Raw genomic sequence first — 21,010 nt, 5'->3', positions numbered from 1 at the left:
ACAACACAATCTGAGACACTAAGTAATACTTTCAATGCCCCACTCCTTTGGGCTGACAATTCTATTTCTCTGTTTCTAGCTTCTGCTTAATCTATGGGGGAAAAAAGATCACCCAAGCACACCTCTGTACAATTTATGTTCAATGAGTCAACGCAGGCTGAAGAAATGACGTGCAATCTGAGTACACTTTGAAAAAATTTACTGTGGACTTTGGGTAACAATGATGTGTCAATGTAGATTCATCAAATGTAATTAATGTTCCAGTCTGGTGGGAGATGTTGATAACGGGGGAATCGGGGTTGGGGGGGGAGGGCAGAAGGTATACAGGTATCTGTACTTCCCTCTCAATTCTGCTGTGATCCTAAAACTGCTCTAAAAAAATAGTCTGTTGATATGTGGAACCTAGAAAATGGTACACATGAACCAGTTTGCAGGGCAGAAATTGAGACACAGATGTAGAGAACAAACGTATGGACACCAAGGGGGGAAAGCCGGGGGGGTGGGTGGGTGGTGGTGGGATGAATTGGGAGATTGGGATTGACATGTATACACTGATGTGTATAAAATGGACGACTAATAAGAACCTGCTGTATAAAAAAAATAAATAAAATAAAATTCAAAAAAATAAAAAATAAATAAATTATGAAAAAAAATAAGCAGCTAGAGTTTGTCCTAAGAATGCTAAAAGGGCTCAACATTAGAAAATCCATTAATATATGTTATTACATTAACAGATTAATATAGAAAATTTATATGATCATCTCAATAAATGCCAAAATACAATTTGCTATAATGTCACCTGATACATGAACAATAAGAACTACAACAAAACTCTTCAAATTATTTAATAATCTCAAAAAAAGGAGGTCTTAAGTAAGGCACGATATCCAGAAGCCATTAAGTAGGAGACTCATACATTTTACTACATTAAGATATATGCTGGGCTAAAATATGGTATACACCACACCAATGCAAGATGTTAATAACAGGAGAAACTGTGGGCAGTGGGAATAGGGGGGAGAGTGGGTATATGAGAACTGTCTGCTTTCGTTCAATTTCTTGTAAACCTAAAACTGTTGTAAGAAATAAAGTCGATTAACATAAAAAAATTGTCTGTTGACATTTTTTTAAAAAACAAGTTTCAGAAAACTGTAAAGTGTGGTTCAATGTTTAAAAAAATGTGTGTATATATATATATATATATATATATATGTATGTATATATATGAACTCATTAAACCGTACACTTAAGATCTGTGCATTTACTGCTTGTAAATTACATGTCACTAAAGAAAAAACTATATACGTATATTAAAAATGTGTAATGTATGCTATTTTTCAGGAGATGCCTGGCAATTTTTAGCCCTTTTCAGAGTTGGAAGCACCAACACCCACAAGTTGATCACAGGAGAGCTGTCGAGAGCTTTGGGGTCCCCATTTCCTATGGTCGTGAAACGCAATCTAACTTTTCTAAAAAGTGATAATGGTTTTAGTTTAAACAACTGGTATAGATATAAAGGGATACTGGGTGCTTAAACAAAAACCTTCTTATAAATCCCTAACTTCCTGAATCCAGGGCAGAACCTGTGTCCTAACACACATTTTTTTTCCCAGAAAAATGATAAGTACAGCTCACACTTCGAATTTTTAAATCATATTTGAAAACAAAGCCTCCTTACTCTGTAATCTCATCTCACATGTATATATATTTCTCACCCTCTGTTCATAGAGAGAGACACAGAGTGAGGTAAGTCACTCTTAAGATGCCCTTTTTATTATATGAGCAAAAGCACCTTTGAAAATATTAAAAAAGAGACTTCCGGCTACATGTGTGAGCTGAACACTCCATCATGTGCTTTCATCGCAGTGTCTGTGGCCTCCCTAAGTAAACGGACCCCATGGGAACCCACGCACACCTCAGCACGGACGGCTGTACGAGGTGTGTTATGTGTTTGCCCACATCTCTATGTATATGTTACACGCCATCTCAATCTCCATATGTACCACCTGAGCATTTGTATGTGGGGCTTGCCCTGCCTCGGCAGACTCTGTGAAGAGTGACTGACCTCCTCTGTGTGTGTTAACGAAAGATCTCTGTTCCCAAACAAGAAGGGCCCTCAACCTCTGGAGAGGACACTTGGAGAGTGTCCAGGCTGACACTTGACCCCCACTCCTCCGAGGTGAAAGGCAGCACGCACCGCGTCACCCTTTCCCCTTGCACTTAATCAGCCCCAGTCCTGATAAATGCGTGTGTCTGGAGGAACCCCAAGGGCACCATGACTGTGCCTGCCCTCCGAGTTCTCCCAGACTAAACAGCCAGGTCTGCAGGAGAGCAGGGCTGTCGCCACCAGACCCACTTTGACCCGTTCAGAGGCTCTGCTGTCTGCAATGACCTCTGCTAATCGTGATGCCATCCACCCTGGACACATGCCCCTTGGGTGGGAAGGTCCCCCAGGAGTGGCCTGCGTCACCAGAGCACAGACTCAACAGAGCCCCCAGTGATAACCTTGGTCAGCTGCGTTCCAAGGACCTCTGTCTACCAGAGCAGGAGATACCACCAAATGCCCAAAGGAAAACAACTGTAGTTGCACAGAAACTATGCATCAGAAATCTTTACAAATACACACACACACACACACACACACACCTAACCTGAACTAAAGGATCTGACTCATAGCCTCAAATGGAGCAATTGAGTTGCATGGTCTTAAACCCACTGTACTGTTTTGAAAAGCTGATAATATCCATTGTTTGTTGGCAAGGGTGAGGGGAATTGGGTTCTCTTTCTTCTACACTGATGGTGGGAATGCAAGCTGGAAAACCCTATTTAGAAAGCAATTTGACAATACATTCCAGAGTCTGAAATGAGCTTATCTTTTGACCCAGCAATTCCACTTTCAAAAATCTACCCTGTGGCATCTTTGTACATGTACCCTAAGATATGGGTTTAAGTATGTCTTTTGCAACTTTTTATGAAGCGACCAAATATTAGAAACAGCTAGATAACCATTAACAAGGGGCTTCTAAAACAATGAGAAATTATTCAACACTTTGTACTATATACCGACAAAAAAGTTGCCAAGTTACCCTGTGAAGTAAAGAAATAGCTCATAGAACAATATATTTACATAATATGATTCTAACATATAACAAACAATAAACAAAAAATCATGCGTTTATGAAATCACACACACACACACACACACACACACACACACACACACACAAATCCTCACGAACCAGAAGGACGCATCAAACCTGTTTTGAGACGTTACCTGTGGGAAGTGGAGTTGAATTAGGAGACGCAAAGGAAAACATTCAACTTCAATATATTTCTGTATTGCTTGAATTTTTATAATTAGCTATATTTGTGGAGTGATTTCACTTAAAAAAAAAATAGAAGTATCTGCCCCTATCTCATTGTATTTTAAGATTACTGGGACAAGATGTACCAAGGAACAGGCAGAGGATAAAGAGATTATTGCACAGCTAACATCCACAGCTCCACAGAAAGGCAGGAGTCTGATACGCTTCGTGGACACCACATACTATAAACACATTTCTTTACATCACTCATTTCTTTTTTGGTATTTATACGTATATTGTAAATGTTTTGAGAATGGAAAAGCTTACTTCTCTTTGATCCCCAAAGTACTGAGGGTCAGGCAAGAATTCCAAGTCGAGGACATATTGGAGATGGAGCTTGAATGAGAAGTTTATTAGTTGGGGAGAAATTCACACCCCAGGTAGAGAGACTGGGAAGCGTGTTAGATGCCATATGTATGGCGGCCACAGCCCATGCTCCCTGCAAGGGTTGGGTGGAAAGGGAAGTCCCGCACAGAGTCACAGCGCTAAGGGGCAGAGCCAGAATCCACGCCTGAGTCCATCCCAGAGCCGGGGCTCCTTACCCTGAAAAACATTCAGACAGCAGTGGCAGTCCGGATGGTGAAAATAGAAAGGTACCTGAAATCAGTGATAAAGGGCGATGTCAAAAATTTGATTAGGGAGAGACTGTAAGAGGTTCTCCTCTGATTCCAGCTCTAAGGAGGGGATGTTTTTCTGCCTCATAGGGAGGAGCACTGACAGTTTTCGCTCGCAGTGGAAAGAGCAAATCTGATTTGTGTTTAAGTCTCCCAGTCTGTTTTACTATTCCGAAGACACCCTATAGCTATATCTCAGCCCTGGGCAGAGGCTGCTACTATAAGCTGGGCTTCCGAGCCGAAGACACCTCTGGTGTCTTCCTTGTGTTCTTAGATATAATTTTAAATTGTTTACCTAGAATAGTCTTACATAACACACAGTTTTTCATAACTTGTGGTTGATGACTTTCTATACTTTGAATCCTTTTTACCCTTCTTCAAAGTTCAGTTTTCCTTAGATCCCAATTTTTTGGTTGTTCCCAATTTTATCAAGCTTGTCTTCCATCCTTGCATCCTCTAAAATTCCCCCTCTCCTTAGGTGGATTGAATTGTTAAACTGTCTAATAAGGACATCCATTTCAGCGCAAAACTTCAGAATACTTGGTAGAAATGTTTATATATACATGCATTATCATTTTCTAGGCAAATGTGTGGGTAACATCAATGGTATGCTAGAAGATATTTATGAATTGACTCTCCAGGAAAAGAAAAAGTAAAGGAAATTCCTGGTGTCTAGCGTTTGTTCATTTCCATAGTGTAAACACTACCACCATGGCCAATTTTAAGTTACCATCTTGGTGTCAAGGAAGGCAGAGTTGGAAAGAAATACACACCATCAATTCCCCGAAGCCAATTCCAAGCACCACTGGAAGACCTCCATCAGCGTTTGGACTAAACTAGTAGTTTGTGCAGGAAAGCTCCAATCACTTCAACTTCATTCAAGTATTAATTCCTGGGATATTTATTGAGTGATGCACTGTTGTACTAAGCACTTGTATGTATCAAGCGCTGCTCTAGGAAGTGGGTAAGAATTTAGTAGTAAAACAAAGTTTTGCCCTTATGTGAACTATACATGTTCTAGTTTGGGGAGATAGGAAGATAGATGATAGATAGATAGATAGATAGATAGATAGATAGATAGATAGATAGGTAGGTAGATAACTCGTATGTCATTTGGTGATAACTGCCAATGAGAAATATAAAGAATAGTAAGAGGGACAGAGAGTCTGGTGAGAGAAGGGAATGGGGGAAAACTTCTGTTTGCTATAGGAGAGTTAAGTAAGGTCCACATGATGAAGAGACTGAGAAAAATAAGAAAGCCAGATAGAAATTTAGGCCACAGAAATAGCATGTGCAAAGGTCCTAAGGCAAGAATATGCTTGGCATGTTGGAGGAACAGCAAGCAAGCCAGCGGAGCCCAAGCAAAATGATGTCCAAACCTCCCAATGTGGAAATCCATTGACACTTCTTCTACAAATTTGTTCCTCATTTCCTTTTTCCTTTCCAAAGACATCAAAAATGTTTCTACTTTAAAGAACAGTTGACGTTATTACTTTTCACTTTCCTTCGAAAAGAAATGAAGTATATAGAAATAAAACCGAAGGCCTAATTGCAGATCCAAAATCATGATTGGTTTCTGTTTAATGTACACTGTAACAAAACCCGTGCCGGGCAAGTTCCCGCCTGACCTTTCACTGGGTCCAATAACCACATGTTGGCTGCTTCACGTGTTTGTTTCAACATCTGCAGTTCTCCAGAAAAGAAAATGTTCTGCATCCATCAGTAGACTGTCTTTAAATTGTGTGATGTGGTTTCCATTAAAAAGTCATTTCTTCTGTAGTGAACTTATAATATCATTTGTTTCTTTTTTAATTCATCCAACAAATATTTCTTGGACAAGCCTATGCTCTAAAAAAAGTGCAAGGAACTAAAGATATAGCAATGGACCAAATATATTTCTCTCCCACCTTAATGATGATTAAAGGTTAGTGGAACAAGCAAACATTCAATAAATATTTAGACCGGTAATTCTAGAAGTCTTATAGTGATGATAAGCATTATAATAATATGTATTAGAACAGAAATGTTATTGATACATGAGAAATTAAGAAGCTTCGGACAAAAGAGGATTTTTAATTTAAAAAATGTCTTGGGAGACGAAAATATAATGAACTGAGTTAGAAGCCAGGGGTGGCATGCTGGGGCAGAACCGGGGTGTTTTGTGCTTCTGTAGTGAGAAGAGTTGCCACAATACGGCAGGGAAGGTGGGGACAGGAGTTCAGCCGGGGAGAGTGACAATTTCAGAATTTGAATAAAAGAGGAATCCAGGGCTACAATCTGGTTAGAAGAGGGAATGGCTAGAAACTTGTTTCAAAGAGCACCTCCCATGCGATGGAGTCAAGGGCTCACATCGAAGAATGTTGGGCGTCCTGGGAGACAAAACCCCAGCCCCCTGGCTCCACCCCTATTGGAATATCCAGGGAGAACTTTCCTTCTGCTGGGGGCTGGCGTTGGGGGCGCATTGGATTTCTTGGGATGAGTCACCCCTCTCAGCAGGGGAATCTGGAGGGGGCAACCTTCGCAGTTAGATCCCAGTGGTCCTTCTGAAAGGCCTGCCCCTGCAAAATACCTCTGGATAAGAAGTTAAAATCTCCATCATGGCTTGGGGCTCAGGTCAAGGAGAGTATAGATGTCCCATGGTTGCCCTTATTGTTAAGGCTTGATTTTTTTTTTCCACCAAAGAACTGCTGAGATAGAGTTCTGCTCTCCAATCAGTGTCAAGTCCTGAATCACAGGACCTCATTCTGACTGTTAGTACTTGGCCTTCCTGGGGCCCCGCCCAACCCCTGCCCCTCGTGTCAGAGGGTCTGGAGCTTGCAGGTCAGGAGATGCACGACGCCAGTGTCCCTGAGCTGCCTTTTGCCCAAAGAGCAAGTCCTTGGCATCCAGCACCGCCTGAGCTGAGGATGGGGAGATATTACAATTCTGGGTGGAAGCTCCAGCTCACCCTCACTGTGGCAGAGGGAGGGGCTGAGCAGTGAGCCCCAGACCTCCTGCTAATAGGGAGCAGGGGAGGGGTGAGGCGAAGGGGCTCAGGAGTTAGCAAACTTGGGTTGATGGGAGGTTAGTTCCATCTCTGTGTAGCAGATACCCTGTGATGGAAGGTGATACTAACCTGATTGGAAAATATCAAACGCATTCAGTCTGTCTTTCAAACTCATTAGGAGATGGAAGAGCTTTTTTTTCAACAGCTAACTCTGCAGCTAACCAAGGTATATTTTTACTTCTTTTCATCATCATAATGATTTCTCGTGAAACTTAAAAAAGAAAGAAAGAAGGGAAGAAAGAAAAAAAAAAAAAGGGAGCAGGAAGACTATATGTATCCAGTCTGAGTCTCATGTAATCGGAAGTGTGGGATGTAAAAAGGCTTCCTTGCCAAAAAGAAACACGGCTGAAATGATACAGAGAGAATAAACCACAGGCCCCCAATTAACAGCAGCGTGGAACACTGTCAGGCCACACACACAGAAGGCAGGCTCCCTGGGCAATGTTAAAGGAAGTTGAGGGTTGGAAATTCTCAGAAAATAGATAGAGAGACAAGAATGGGTGGTGTGTGTGTGTGTGTGTGTGTGTGTGTGTGTGTGTGTGTGTGTGGCAGGGGGAGGGGTGGTGAGGTTTGAGAAAAAGGACATTTCAAATAATCTTAACTCGTCTGAACCAGATGGAACAGTCTTACTTCTCTAACACAGCAACTTGAGACAAGGTACATGTCTTGCACCACAACAAACATTTCGGTAGGGAGTGAACCAGGGCACATGTCCCAGGAAGCGGCGTTAAGGTCCTCCGTGACCTCGTATTTAGCATGCAGGATGCTCTCCCATCCACCATCCTCCACACTGGTGGACCATGTCAGTGATGCTGCCCCAAAAAATTCCAGGCATTTTTAAACAAGGGTGACCAAGCAATCCCAGGTGGGGATGGTGGAGAGTTGTTGTGAAATGGGACTTTCAGTGCTAAAACCAGGGAAATCTCAGGCAGAACGGGTGATTTGGTGATCCTATTTTAGACTCAGTTTGGGGGCAGTCTTTGGCATTTCCCACACTTGTTCAGCCAAGATCTCAGCCTAGCCCATGGTGTCTGTTCCCCAGGCCGGTGACTTGAACTTGGTGGCATCAGCAAGCCCCCATGGAGAGATGATGCAGACAGGCTGAGGGAGATTTTTATGCCAAGGGCTGGATGTGAGCAATTAAGAGCCGAAGTGGCACAGCGAGGCTGGGAGAGAGGGAAATACAAATGCTTTATTTCTCTTTGGCCTTTACTAGTCTGTAGCTCTGCAAGCCTAGGAGCCAGCATCAAGGACCACATTCTCATCCACAAAGCTTCGGGGGGTTGCCCTCAAGGGGCTTTGTAGGCACTGGGCATTGCCTATGTGACCACGTGGAAAACATCAGAGGTCTCTTGGTGAGTAGATATAAGATGCCCCCCAAAAAACCTAGAGGCAACTCGGAGTCTAGGAGTAGGAGAAAAGAAACGGGGAGATGGGGTGCTAGATAAGGAGCAGAAGAGATGGAGTCATGATCCTGAGAGATCTCGTTATTATGGTTGTTGGGACCTCATCAGTAGTTATAAACTGCAGAGGCCTAAAGAAACCTGGACTGCATATGGGTCTGGTAAAGCTGTACAGTTTGGTTATCAAGAAGAGTATAATAATTATCCTTTTGTGGATTACTCTGTGTCAGATGTTGTGCTACTATGTGAGCATGATTTTATTTGAACCTCAAAGCAATTTAATGAAATAAGTTCTATTACTATCCATCTCTGTTTTAAAATAAGGCACAGAGAGGTTTGGTGACTTGCTCAAGGTCACACAGGCTTTGCAGCTTCTTAGTGGTGACACAGAGCCATGTTGCAAAGAGGTGAAGCTGTGAGGTCTGGAGCTGGACGTCTTGAACCCTGGATTCACTCACTTACCAGTTGCTTGCTGTGATAGTTTAATACGATAAACCTGGAACAGGGCCTGGTACATAGTAAATGATAAATAAATGTTGCCTATTGACTAGTTGTTGATTTATTGTATACATACATCACCAAAAACCTCACAGGGAGAAGCTAGGGTTTGAAAGTCTGGCGCTATAGTCTGAGCTCTTAACTTTTGCTCTTAGGTGAGCCCTAATTTGGAAAGCCAGGGTCCAGGCTGTCTCAACCACCAGCTGGTCTAGCACAAGGATCACAGCTGGGCCAGTTATTTTGTCAACAGTTAGTACATTTCCTCCCTACCTTTTCCCCTAGGAACAGTCTCTACCCCAGTCTTAAAAGGTTACATGGTGACTGCAGAAATACACATGGCTGGATGGTATTGCTGCTGCTTTTCTACAATGTAGGGCAGATTTCTGTTACATTACTGTAGCTTCCTGTTACGTTTTTACAGAACTGCTTGGAATAGAAGTAGTTCACAGTTTATTCCCTCAAGTTTCATTATATTAGAAGGGATCCCTGGAAATAGCCCTCATTGAACTTCTCCACACGGAAGTCTTCATCTTGTCTACTCAAATCTCAATCATTTACTAACATTTGACATGTAATCTACTTAAATATAAAGAGGTGGCTTTTTTTGGCATTCCGATTTATCTGTAAGAATGGAATCTTCAGTTCTTTAGCTTTTGACACAGCACCATATGCCTTTTCCAGAATTTCCTAGCATTCAACTGCTGTTCAGTTGCTGTCTTTCCCACAAGCTAAGTGTTAAGCTCGAAATAATGGATTTGCTAACAATTCTGCTTCTCTTATCTCTTATAGAAACGGTGTCATTTTGCAATACTTTTCCTGTGCTTGTGGATATCTGAGATGAAAATGCTAGAATGTGATTTTTATTTTCTGGGTAAAGTTGATACTAGTGACATCCAGCCGCTGGGCTGGCCGGTTCCTGTCCTCTCGATAAACAAGCTGATGGCAGAAGTGGATGTTTAAAAAAAAAAAATTGGCTTTGGCCTTCAGAAATTCAAAGACCTTTCTGAAATATTTAGTGTTTGTAATAAATTTACGTTTTTACAAACTTCATTTGTCAACATTCATCAACTTACGGGTTATCACTAACTTTTAAAAATCTCTTTTTAAACAGACACATAATATATTTTAGACATGTGTAATTAACACAATTCATCTTTCATTTTCTTCATTTTGGACAACTTCTTAAGTTATACAGTTTCTAGACATGGCCAAGACTGAAAACATATATTTAAATTCCCTTAAAATTGTTATATTTTTCTTGCATGCAATCTTTTAATATTTTTCAATATTTCAACATTATTCAATATTCAGTAATTTCAATATTTTTCTTAAAGTTCTAAGGATGTTGCCAAGAGGAATGGACCCTTTGAATTGACATGTGATGCGAAGTTGCAGGTTTTATTGTAAGCCTAGACATTTTGCAGCTTCAGTGATACTGCAGATTGAATTTATTTAAGTAAGGCTTTAGCTGCTTAGGACAAATTACCAATAAATTTGAATCATTTTTGAGTGTCAGTCTGTAAGAGGCACTTCTAGATGGAAATAGGTCCTGTTCAAGCACCTTCCTACAAGGATGAAATCTAGAAGATTTCACTGATGTTCCCATTAAGGTTCAGAATAATATTATGGATTTTGGTTAGATTCACATATCTATTGCCCACTCCTGAGCAAGGGGTTAGTAACCTGAATTTAGCTGAAAGTAACTGAAACACACTGTGGAATAAAATGAAGACGATGGACAGCAGAAAAGCCCTGCCCACTGGTTCAGAGAAACAACAAGAAGCCTTATCTTTGCCAAGCATGATACCGCCTCCCCGAGTATTCCTGTGGGGTGTATCGTGGCCTCCTAAAAAGTATGTCAAAGTTCCAACCCTTGGCACTTGGGAATGTGACCTTATTTGGAAATAGTGTCCTTGCAGGTGGAATCAAGTGAAGATGAGACCACGATGAATTAGGGTGGACCTTAAATCCAAAGGTTGGTGCCCTTATATGAAGAGGAGAGGACACACATGTAACAACAGAGGCAGAGATTGGGGTGATGCAGCTACAAGACAAGAAATGGCCAAGGATGGCCGGCATTCACCAGAAGCCACGAAGAGGCAAGGATGGATTCTCTCCTAGAGGGTTCAGGAGGAGTGTAACCTGCTTGGACCATGATTTTAGACTGTCTGGCCTCCAGAATTGCGAGGGAATAAAGTGTTTTTGTTTTAAGTCACTCCATTTTGGTCATTTATTATGGCAGCCCTAGGAAACTCACACAAGTGTAAAGTTCAAATTTTAATTTTCTGTGTAATTTAGAAGAAATGGATGTAAAAACTCATTCCAGATAAGTGTTACTTTTGGAATGCCTTGATGTAACAAATACATAAATTCTCTAAACCCACTTCCATCCTCCACCAGACATACACACACACACACACACACACACACACACACACAGAAAATTCATTAACAAAATATCACAAACTATACAAGGAGGGGACAGTTCAGTGGCATTAAGTACATTCACATTGTTGTGCAACGACCACCACCGTCCATCTCCAGAACTTTTTCGTCTTCCCCAACTGAGGAGACAAGGATGGGTTTTGTTTGTCTGCAGTGCATGTGTGTATTTTAGATAGGGGAGATGGAGGTTTGTTCTTACAGAGCAAAACATTCTAAAAGTATGACAAAGACTATGACTAAGTATGACAAAAGATAAATCCTGGAATCCTAGCAGATGGAAGGGAATGGCATTAGACTCAACGCTAGAAGGATTAACCTTGAAGAGGGAAATAAGTGAGGGCGTGCACCAGCACAGAAACATTTAAGGAAGAGAATGTTTAGAGTGGGCATGTCTAATAGCCCAGAAACCCTCAGTGAAGCAGGCGAGGGCGTCAGAGGTCCCCAGCGGAGGCGGGAAGATGAGCAGAAGGGCTTAAGGCTGGGGGCTATTTTGGAAGAGGCAGGGTCCAGAATGGGAGATGGAGCTGCTCAGAGACGTGGCAAGGTGCCGAGGAACAGGCTGGGTTGGAGATCCTACATTTGCCGCTGTAGAGCACGCGTGCTGAGCTAAGAAGGTCATCTGCGTGACAACAGTGGGTGGTTTGCTGAGGGGGGCAACTAGGAACAATATGCCCAGGTGCTCAGGTTCACAGCGCCGGCAGAGAAATGAGCAAGGTCACATCCTACAGGGTTAAGCCAGCTGCAAAGGACATGGGATCATGATAGAGACGGGTGGGTGGCGGGGGGAGACGGGAAAAATTGGAGGAGTGGGTACCCCCAGGGAACCTTGTTAAAATGAAGACAGCTGGACCCCCGTCCTCAGGTTAATCTGTTGGTGATTTCCAGCTCACTGTGCTTTTATGAATGAGTCTGTGGTGGTTATTAATGAGACCATAGGTGGTCTATGGGCCATGCTTGGAGAAACCTGAGAGTAGATATCATAAAGTACAGAAGACTTGTATGACTTAAAACACTCGTAAGACTTGAAAAGCAAGGGTATCCAGAGAAAAGAGGTGAGAAATGTGAGTCTCTGCTCAGAAATTTAGGAATTGAAGGTGAGAAGTTCAGAAGCAGGAGGCCCCCGATGGCGGCAAGGTCCAGACAACACATCGAATCCCTTGCAGAGGAGGGAGGAGCATGTGGGGACGTAGTAAAGATCAGGGAGCTAAGGAACTCTGCATTTTGGTTTTGGGGAACCTTCCACGTAGTTCGTCAACAAAAATTTTCTTTGTACTAAGACAGTGGTTCCCAAATTCGCATTCCGTGGAAGATGGCTCGGCAGTTGTAAGCAATACTAAGGAACAGCAATGACAAGAAAGTGTTTTATGGTCAGGCCACTTAGGGAAATGCTGGTTTATAAAAAAGACAGGAAGATTTGTTTATTGTGTATTTCCCAGAGGCTTTCCTATGTTATTGCCTTTTCTGAATGTCTAATGAGGAGAATTTAGCATGCCGCTCAAATGCATTTAACCGAGGAAACTTTTTTCCTAAAAACATATTTTAACATCTCGTGGAACTAAAGTTCTGCAGAGGGGAAGGGAGAAGCAGGAAGAGAAGAGTTGAGAAAAGAAGAGAAATGGAGGATGGGATGCCTAAACTCACACGGGCCAAGGTGAGGCTGCCTGTGTCTGTCCCTGCCTGGTCTCTCTCTGTTTCCTCTCTCTCCTCCTGTCCCCGGCGGACACTCCATTTCTGCACAGTTGACAGCAGCCCTCTCAGACACCCTGTACATTTTCTCAACATCTGGAAATTCCCATCAACCGAGCTTTTCTAAGAAGTGTGTTCATCATCAACTGTTCCCAAACCATTTAATGGAATAATCCAAAGTTCTCCATTTGCTACCGGTTTTAGTACATCTCTTTTTTCAAAGTTGTTTTTTCCTTTTTAAACATATATTGAACTTCAGCAAATGCTTTTGGGCATTTACTAAGGTAACAATTTTCCTTTTCGTCTGTGAATGACAGTAATAGATTTCCACTGTTGGACCTTCTTTGCATTCCTTGGTAAACTCTAGTTGATGATGATGTATTACTTATTATTTTAAAAAATATAACCAGTGGACAGGTGTGGCTAATTTTTCATTTAGAAGTTTTTCATCTGCGCTCGTAAGATTGACCTCTAGATTTACTTTCTTTTTTTTTAAATCTAAATACATTTTATTCTTCCAAAAGTCTTTCTGTTTTACAAAGTATTTTTCAAAGACTTCACTCATGTTGGTCTATAGACATCATTCTGTGTATTCCTGCCGTCTGAGATTTACTTTCTTATTTTGTTTTTGTCCAATTTGTTGTTAGATTCATACTAGCCATGTGAAGTCAAGTCGAGTGGTTCTCTGTCACTGTCTGTGCTCTGGAATTTTAAAAACTATGTTACAGTATATGGGAATTATGAGTCCCTGATGGTTGGTGTAGCTTATGCAAAACCATCTGGGCCTGGTGGTTTTTGATAGCATTTTACTTTCTTCTAGGTTGGTGTATTTAGGCCTTCTACTTCATCTTCAGACAAATTTGTAAATTTGCTTTTCCTAGAAAACGAAACTATTTATTCCCAGTGTATTTCCAAATGATTGAAATAAAGCTGGACATTATTTTAAAATTTCAAAAAATTTTAAAGTATAATATGCCCTTGGTAAAATCAAATTGTTAAAAAGGGGGCACATGGTAAACAATTAGGTTTCCGCCTACCCCGCTTACAGTCCCCTCTCTTCCCTGCCACATACATACTGACAGGCTGTGAGCTTCCCAGCTTTCTTGTTTAATCCCCAGGCAGAGATAGTTTATGCATATGCGTGTGTGTGCATGCATGTTCACGTACAGACACGCTTGCAGACAGGTTCCTTTTAAAAATACAAATGTGAGGGCTTCCCTGGTGGTACAGTGGTTGAGAATCTGCCTGCCAATGCAGGGGACACGGGTTCGAGCCCTGGTCTGGGAAGATCCCACATGCCGCAGAGCAACTAAGCCCGTGAGCCACAACTACTGAGCCTGCGCGTCTGGAGCCTGTGCTCCGCAACAAGAGAGGCCGCAATAGTGAGAGGCCCGCGCACCGTGATGAAGAGTGGCCCCTGCTCGCCACAAATAGAGAAAGTCCTCGCACAGAAACGAAGACCCAACACAGCCAAAAATAAAAAAAAAAAAAAAAAAAAAGAACTAGGTTTCACTCAAATTAAGCCAACTTAGATTACAAAGCTTCTCTAAAAAAAAAAAAAAAAAATACAAATGTTAGTATATTACATACACTGCTCAGCACCCTAATTTTTTCACGTACTATTATTTTTTGAAGATAGTTACACATCAGTGCTTGTAGAAGCTACTTTTTAATGGAAACAAAATATGGCTACTGATGTACCATAATTTATTCAATCTATCCTCTTATTTCCAGTTTTTGGTTCTATAATTAATAGTAGTCTCTTATTCTCCATTTATGTAACTAATAGGTTTGTTACAAGATAAGAATAGATTAGAAATAACAGGTTAATGTGTTTCATAGGCTAATGAGGAAACATACGCCACCTCCCCACAAAGGTACAACCCAGGACGATGGAGTAACATGGGCACAGTGCAGAAATTGACCATGGGGGCTTCCTGGTATATCCCGCACCTAGTAGCAACTAAACTACTATGCTTGTAGAATGAATGCACTGGCTAAAGAGACAATCTGCTGATGTGGAATTAGCTGGACAGAGAGAATTTAGGAAACTATAAGGCACCACCTTCTGACCTATAGCCAAGGAAATCACCAGTCCTGTTGCTGACCACGTTCATCCAGCTCACACTTCCTGAGCGCCAGGCATGAACTGGGTGCCGTGGATGTCACAGAAAAGAACAAATACTCTAATCCCGTATATTTCAGGTTTCACAGTCCTAACGTTATTTTGCATCAATCTATATTCTCTTTGGTAGGTCTGAGGAATAAGGGAGAAGGAAAAATAAGAAAGGATGGAATGTGTGAAAGTATCTGAGATGCAATTTATAATATTAAGGATAGGGGTCTGTGGAGACAGATGTTTTCCTGTTGTTTGACTCTCTGATGGTTGAAAAGCAATGCTTTATTAAAATGGAGTTCATATAATTGTCATTCAACATCATTTATAGTTTTACTGGAGGATCCATGTGAATTTTGATTTTTCAGTGGGTGTACAGATGTGTACTGGGATCCCACGTGTGCAGAGTACTGCAACAGAGTAAACCTTTTCCAGGTAGGCTAGTAAAAACAGAAGTGGAGGCAAGACACCCAACCACTGCCTAGGTCCCTGAAGTGTGTAATCAGACCAAAGATGATGGTTATGTTCACTTCCTGTCAGCAAAAATAATACTTTTACTTACTGTATTTTATTTTATAATTATTATTTTTTAAATATTTTTCTTAACCATATTTGCTTATTTATTTATTTATTTATTTATATTTTACGGCTGTGTTGGGTCTTTGTTTCTGTGGGAGGGCTTTCTCTAGTCGCGGCAAGCAGGGGCCACTCTTCATCGCAGTGCGCGGGCCTCTCACTATCGCGGCCTCTCTTGTTGCGGAGCACAGGCTCCAGACGCGCAGGCTCAGTAATTGTGGCTCACGGGCCTAGTTGCTCCGCGGCATGTGGGATCTTCCCAGACCAGGGCTCGAACCCGTGTCCCCTGCACTGGCAGGCAGATTCTCAACCACTGCGCCACCAGGGAAGCCCCAACTTACTGTATTTTAGATGCATCTTGATCACTGTACTTGATACCTTGGAGAAGAGTTCACATTCTGAATCATTCCATGAATGATTTAATGTTACAAAGCCTGACTTACACCAACTTTAGAATTTTTTGAACATTATAAATTATTATTATGCATGTTGCTCAGTTAAATAACATGTGTGTTTCTTTGAACGATTTCTACCTTCGTATAAAAATCCACCATTTCTCATATGTTTCTGACCCATTTCCACATCAGTCATCAAAATATAATCATTTAATAGCCATTTGATCTCAGGATACTTTTTACAGTTTCAAGTCTTTCCTTTCAGAACCAGTAAGCAGCATTTTGTCAGTGGCAAGGAAACGAAAACACCCGAGAATTCAGATTTGATTCTGAAACTTGAAATGCAACTAAAATTAGTCCAACAATTTCTTCATGCCTTCTTGAAGCATGCTAACGAAGAGAGGCTTTCCGTTATTTTTAATAGGCCAGCGCCCCGGTACCGTTTCCAAGCCCACGATGGGTAAACAAAGAGAATAAGAGAACTCCACCCTTTAAGAGACTCTTTTTGCCTCATACCACAAACACTGCAAGCCTGAAGACCTCAGAACAACATCTGTTTAGGAACCCCACGTTGCTAACAAATAAATAGCTAGGAGTCAATTACTTTGGTATCTGCACGGAAACAGTAATATGTGCATCTCTCTCCCTCCACTGTGCTTCAGTCACAGAAAAATCCCCACTGCCCTAGAGATGAAAAGAACACAGAAATGGCAAATAACAACGTCGCTAAATATATAACATTCCATTCCAAGCACAATAGGCCACTGGAACATTTTTTTGTACTCTAAAATCTTCCGACGGCCCCAAAACACAAAGGAAATTTTCAGTCTCTGAATACCATGATTCTGCATTATCTCTAGGTACAAGTGGAGACAGGAGAGAAAGGCAAAGAGAAAAAGAGAGATAGAGGGAAACTGAGAGAAAGAGATTAAGAATGAAAAAGTGTGGAATGACTAAATTGCATTTCCCATTACGAATCCAGATGATATGACTCTGGTACCATCAAATTATGTTTTATATCCAGAAACCAGTGTCACTGAGAATCTTCGGTTACAATTCCTGGAATCCAGTGCGACATGCTCACCCGAATTCAAACAAACATCAACTGGCCTCCTCTGAAGTAGGCCAATTATAGCAAGTCGCCTGGAAGCAAAGGAGTATTGGGTTCTCTTGTGCTATATCCAGCTGTTATCAAGTGTCTTTGATGTTGCTGAGCCCCATTTTATCTTTAAGAAGTATAAGAGTTGGCTGTTAGAGAAGAAATGTTCCCCAGGTTCTCACAATAGATGTGGCTCTCCAGAGATGCTTGACAGCTACTGTTCTCTGTGAGTATCTCTGCTCTCAAATTGAATTTGGAAGTAATATGCATGCATGCATTTAATTAATTCTATGAATAACCTTTAAAGACAGAGATAACAATTGAAAAGCACGGAAGAGGCAAGGTGAACTTTTCTATAAGGATTTTCCTAAAATCAGTCAATTGTACAAGCAATCAATTTTCCCACTCAATTCTCTTTCTGGTTCTCTCTAAATAATTTCTCTCCTTGGTTCATGATTCCATGATTTAAGACACTTTCAGCATGCAAAAAACTTTGGGTCAAGTAGATTTACTTTCTTGGCCTATGGATACTGGTTTCCAGTTAGGGGCAAGTCAGGCCCTCAGCCTGTGTTCTCTGAGGTAAGGAAGGGCCAGAATTTTCCCTGACATCCAGCAAAATCTCTCGGTCCATCAGACAGTATCTTGAAGCCACAAGAGAGCTCCATGGTATGTCCATGATCCTATTTGATTTATTTCCCACAGAAATAATCAGCCAGCCTTATAAACAATTTCTATACTCCTCCAAATTTTGCTAGTGCAAATCCACAATCTCAGGATAAAATCACAAACAGTTCTTTAACATCACCAAATAAAAAGTGCATTTGTATTTACATTATGGATGCTGTTTTCAGTCTTGGATCCTATTATTAATGTTATTTGTGCTATTTTATCATTGTTTTAATTACCATGGGTTAAGGGTTTTTATTTTCCTTCCTCTCCTATACCTTTCTCTACCTTCCACCTTTCTGGCTACCTTTAAAACTTGATTGATGTATGGTGCTTCTTTTTTTTTTTTTAATTGTGTAGTTTGGTTGAGGTGTAGATAGTTGTCCTCTTTTATTGGTTTATTTAATTGGTTGTTCCCATGGTAACATTTTTAGTACATTTTTTCAGAAGGTTGAAGGATGCTTTGGGGGCTTTTGTGTGGTGGTCTGTTAATCTTCAACAGACCCTAACAGGATTCCTTTGTGCATTTTTCTCCCCTGTTTTTGAGTGGTTTGACTTCTTTAACCCTTCAGAAGCTAACTAAGTACCATTGCTTCTAAGCATTGCATCTTTAGACAATGGTTGTCTGATGGGAGATGAGGGTGGAGGCCAGTCTAACCAAGGAATCCTTTTCATGAGAGAGTCAAAACACAGACTGTAAAGAGGCATCTGAAATTTTTATACTATAATTATGAAGTTTATATAACATAATGTGGCTATTTATTTTATATTTGGTTGCCCGTGAAAGGAAGTGCAGCTTTTTTTTTCCTGTAGATTTTTTTTTTTTTTGACCTAATTGCTGCTGAGTAACTGTCCTTGGTGAATTGCTTTCTGAGACACTTAGTCGTGTCCTCTGTTTAAGGGATGCTGTGAGAAAGAAGATATGAAATAATTCATGATATATTTGGTTGCTTGTTCACTTCAACATATCCACTCAGCAAAGGACAACTCTGAAATCTGGAAATAAGTACAAAGAGTTTTGAAAATGCAAGTTTCATGGTATAGCCACTTTGGAAGACAGTTTGGTGGTTTCTTACAAAACTAAGCATACTCTTACTACATGATCCGGCAATTGTGCATCTAGGTATTTACCTAAAGGAGCTGTACATGGATGTTTATAACAGCTTTATTCATAATTTCCAAAACTTGGAAGCAAACAAGATGTCTATCAGTAGGCGAATGGATAAATAAACTGTGGTACATCCAGACAATGAAATAGTATTCAGCACTAAAAAGAAATGAGCTATCAAGCCAGGAAAAGATAAGTGAAAACTTAAGTGCAAATTACTAAGTGAAAGGAGCCAATCTGAAAAGGTTACGTACTGTATGATTCCAACTATATGACATTCTGGAAAAGGCAAACCTACAGAGGCAGTAAAAAGATTGGTGGTTGATAGGGGTTTATGTGAGGGGAGAGATGAATAGGCAGATCTCAGAGGAATTTAGGGCAGTGAAAATACTCTGTACTATCATAATATCTGTAATAGCTTATGATGGTGGATATGTCATTATATATATTTGTCTAAACCCATGGAGTATACAACACCAGGAGTGAACCTTAAACTACAGTCTTTGGGTGACTATTATGTGTCAGTGTAGGTTCATCCTTGGTAAAAAAGGTACTGCTCTGCTGAGTGGTGTTGATGAGGCTGTGCATGTGTGGGGACGGTGGGTGTGTCGGAAATCTCTGTACCTCCCTCTCCGTTTCATTACAAGCCTAAAACTGCTCTGAAAAATAAAGTCTTCCCTGGTGGCGCAGTGGTTGAGAATCTGCCTGCCAATGCAGGGGACACGGGTTCGAGCCCTGGTCCAGGAAGATCCCACGTGCCGTGGAGCAACTAAGCCTGTGCGCCACAACTACTGAGCCTGCGCTCTAGAGCCCACGAGCCACAACTACTGAGCTCATGTGCCACAAGTACTGAAGCCCATGTGCCCAGAGCCCGTGCTCCGCCAACAAGAGAAGCCACCGCAATGAGTAGCCCCCGCTCGCCGCAACTAGAGAAAGCCTGCACGCAGCAATGAAGACCCAACGCAGCCAAAAATCAATAAATAAATATTAAATATTAATTATTGAAATAATGGCATGGAAGAATTTTATTTTTGTTATTTTTAATAATAGTCATAACCTAAAATATTTACCACACACATCCTCGGTGCTAAAAGAAATTTTCATGGATTCTTTATTAATCCTGATGCACTTAGAAGTCAGACGAGATCACATATGATTGGAGATTCAAATGGTGCAATCATACAACAGTCTAGCTCTCTACATTTTTTCTTCCTTGATTCATTACATTTTAGTGAAGAAATGGGCTGTAAAATACTGACACAACAGGGAGGGTGCCTATACCATTGTGTATGATTAATATTAATAAAAACTCTCATGTCATGAAATGAAAATATGCTAAGACAATGATAAACATGAGCTGTCCTTAGGTCTCGTGAAATAATCTAAATATACAAACAAACGGAGACACTTTAAATTACGTAATGCCTTAGTCAATTTCAGTAGTGGAACAGGTTATTCACACAGTCTTCCTTCCAGTTAGCCAAAGTCCACTGTGATAGACATTATAATGGATTATAGGATCTCCAAATAGTTTTACAGCAATTAAATTTTATCATAATATTTATATTGCCAGAAATCGTATATCAAATTTACAGGATGTGGACATGAAATGGAGCTGATACCCTAGCTTGTGTAATTATTTAAGAAGTTAATAGAGATACTCTGAAAACTTGTGAGAGCACAAGGAGTCTTCCTTTCTCCTTCTTTATGTTCCTTAGGCATGGCACGTTCCGTGTGGGTGAGTACCAGGGACCGTGCCCAGTGCTTTGCGGGCGTCGTCGCTTTCAAGGTGGTGAGGAGGCCAGCACGTGGGCTAAGAACGTGGATGTTGGACTAGGATTGAATCCCGCCTCTGCTAATTACTGTCTGTGCTCCACTGGGCAAATTACCTAATTTCTGTGGATCTCAGTTTCCCCATCTGTAAAATGGGGACAATAATTGTGTCTGCCTCATAGGGTTCTTGTGAGGATTAACTGAGATAAGTATGACTTGA

The sequence above is a fragment of the Balaenoptera acutorostrata genome, chromosome 7, assembly GCF_949987535.1.
Source record: "Balaenoptera acutorostrata chromosome 7, mBalAcu1.1, whole genome shotgun sequence".
In the NCBI taxonomy this organism is placed as follows: Eukaryota; Metazoa; Chordata; class Mammalia; order Artiodactyla; family Balaenopteridae; genus Balaenoptera; species Balaenoptera acutorostrata.
This window is presented reverse-complemented; position numbering follows the sequence as displayed.